This window comes from Triticum dicoccoides, chromosome 7B (assembly GCF_002162155.2).
Source record: "Triticum dicoccoides isolate Atlit2015 ecotype Zavitan chromosome 7B, WEW_v2.0, whole genome shotgun sequence".
NCBI classification, from domain to species: Eukaryota; Viridiplantae; Streptophyta; class Magnoliopsida; order Poales; family Poaceae; genus Triticum; species Triticum dicoccoides.
This window is the reverse complement of record NC_041393.1, coordinates 113462836-113466323: the sequence shown is the minus strand read 5'-3', so window position 1 is coordinate 113466323 and position 3488 is coordinate 113462836.

Below are 3488 nucleotides of genomic sequence, written 5' to 3'. Positions count from 1 at the left end.
GCAAAAATACAGAGCCAACATGTTCACAAAAAACAGAGCAAACAATGCAAAAATACAAAGCCAGCACATTCACAAAAAACAGAGCAAACGATGCAAAAATACAGAGCCAACACGTTCACAAAAAACAAAGCAAACAATGCAAAAAAAATGATGCAATTTGATGGCCCAACCAGAGCTTGGTTTCCTTTTGGGCCCAATAACAACGTTTTGTTTTACGGAGTCAGTGGTGAGCGAGCAACTGAGCACAACCAATAGGATCGCCTCTCGTGGATCACCCCACGATCCAACGATGCGGAGCCGTCCTTGTGATCCAACGGCGTGGAGCCTGCACACATCCAGCCCACCTAGTTCCTTCTAGAAGGCCAGATCTGAGCTTGCCGCTTGGCGCGAGGGTATGATTGGACGGCTGACGTTGGGAGCTAGGGTTAGGCGAAACCCCACGGGTTTTAGAGGGGTTTTGAGCTGGTCAACGGGGTTTCGCTGGCTTTGACTGAGCATAACTAATTTAAAAAAAATCAAAAAATATGAAACCTTCGCCATTCGTTGTTTTATAAGACAAACTAATGAGAAAAAATACTAAACTTGGTCTATGGTAATTTTCATGAAAAAACCCTAGCTGACACGATCGAGGTCAAATGAGCAACATTAATTGTATAAAAATCTAAAAAAATATAAAACCTGCACACAATGTTGTCTTATGTGACATGTTACCAACCAAAAATCATAAACTTAGTCTATGGTCATTTTCATGAGAAAACCTTCACACATATGAGCTATCATGTACATGATTTCATAGAGTTCAAGGAGAGGAGGTGGTGTTACCTTCTGTTTTATAAAAAATTAAAAAAAATCAAAAAAATCACTAAAGCTTTATTTTAAAGTGAATAAGAAGGATCTGAAGTTAGTTTTCCATTTTCATATTTCAAAACGTGTTTTTAATAGTTTTATATTAAAGCATATGTTTTCAAAAGAAAATATAAAAATATGAAGATTAATTCAAAAAATAGTGAGACTTCGAATCTACACTATGGAAAGTGAATATGTGTTAATAAAAAAACATTTGGCTCATTTAGAGTAGGTTAAAAAAAACTTGATTACAAATGGGTTGTTTACCCTAGCCTGGGAGCTCATTTGGAGCACATTTTCTCAAATTCAAATTTATTTGACCTCCTCTAAATCACTTCAAATTTTGCACACATGATCTCCTACACAAACATAGATAGTTTGCCAAGGTTTTAGTTGTTTTTGAATTTTCTTGAATTTGTACTGTCCAGGTTTGCCAAGGTTTACATGATCTCATTTGGAGCATGCATTTGATTTCCTACACAACATGTGTGATCATTGTAGCACCTAAGATCTTAGTTCACAACATCTAAACATAACTAACCATAGATTCAGGACAGACAAATATACCACATGCAAATTTAAGGACAGACAAATATAGATAGCATGACCAGATTACTAGCATAACCAAATTCAGTTCAACAAACCATAACCAACGACATTCAGTTCAACAAACCAAAAGTAACAAACAGTTCAACAAACCAAATTAAAACTAACACAACATCACATCACGCCAGAGTCAGGGCCTTCGCGAGGGCGGTATGCTTCCCCCTGATCATGTAGTCCTCCCCGCGAAGCGCCACATCCTCAGCATGAGATAGAAGGTGATCGAAGCGGTTGGCTTTGTCTTGGTGGTGCAGTAGGGGCAGTGCCACTTCTTGAACTTGCGGTTGTAGAAGGAACCAACTCCCCTGGCCTTGATATTCTCCACCTCCTTGGCTATGAAGGACGCGACGTTGCCCTTGTACACATCATCTCCAAAATCATACTGCACACATGAATGAATTGCATTAGATTCATATACACCATGTCAAAGGAACTAAATGAACAAGGGATATGCTTACCTCATATTCAGAATCGTCACTAAACTCCCCCTCGTATGGGTCGTAGTCGGCTAGCTTCCTCTTCCTCCCCCCCCAAACCATCATCCTCCTGAATATACAATTACATCCATCACTAGTAGCCAATTGAAAATTTAGATATGCACACATGACACATTGATCATAGGGCTAATATACTCCCAATATCAGAAATGTTTTAGAAGTGGGGTTTTTTATTTCTGTGCCCCTTAGCTCTATGCATTCAAAAATCACATCCATCACTAGTATATCAATGTATTAGATTTGTACACACATTGATCAAAAACCCCAATATGACATTCAAATAACACATTGATCATTGGTCATGCACACACATTGAAGAACAGAGCTAATATATCAAATTTATATACTAATGAATTAAAAAACCCCAATATGACAAATTTAAACACATTGAGTCAAAATTATAACTTCTTAATCAATGGATTCCATTTGGGCATATGACATTCAAAACCCCAATCTGAGTAGCATTCAAAAACATCTAGCATTAAAAACCCCAATCTGTGAGCACTAAAAACAAATCTAATAAGCATCATAGCATTAAAAACCCCAATTTGTTCACAACATCCAGCATTTTTGCAATGAATTTATCCAAATCTAAAAACAAATCTAAACCCCAATCATTGCAGCACCTAAAATCATAGTTCACAACATAGCATTTTTGCAACGAATTTATCCAACAAACCCTAGTCCAAAAACCCTCGTCCCCCCAACCCATACCTTACAGAAAACCCCCGCCCATCCGTCAAACCAACTACTCTAACCATCTGAACTACCGTATGAATCACAATCTAACCAATGCAACTAGGGGGCAATTAACTCTACAAGCTAAGCAAGTGCAAATACCTGCTCCTCCACAGCAGGTGGCGCAACGAGGGCATCTGGATTGACTGTGTCGCTCGACGCCTTCACCATCTGCAGCGATGAGGCGGAGCCCGCCACATCCGCAGTGGTTGTGAGTTTCCCCGCACCGCCGACATCTGTGGTTGCCGCGCTTGGACCCTGCAGCTCCACCACATCTCCGGCCGCTGCGCCGGTGTCGCCACGAGCATTGGTCATCTTACAGATGGAGGCGATGAAGGTGAGGAAGAGGATGCAGTGGGGGAGAGCGAGACGGTGCAGTGGAGGCAGTGGAGGAGAGCGAGACGACGCCGGTGGGGGAGAGGAAGATGATGCGGCGGGGAGGGGATTTGGGGGTAAATGGTAGGGGCGATGGAGGTGGTTGCCCTCTTTATATGATGGGACGTTTAGGGCATATCCATGGACACGTGCTACCCCATGACCGGGGTCTCGCATGCGCCCACGTATACGCGGCCCCACTCGTCAGCTAACGGTCAAAGGCATTGACCCGAGGGCAATGTCCGTTATAACCTGTTTTGAGGGTTTCGGGCAAGGGAGTGGGCAAAAGTGAGCAAAAGTTAATAGAGTGGGGATGAATGAGTAGAGCTAAGGAACCAGGGGCACAGAAATAAAAATCCCTAAATTTTTTTGAGGGGCACAGTAAATCACCCCCCTTCCCGACCCGTGAAAACACAAGTCCCCCTCCCC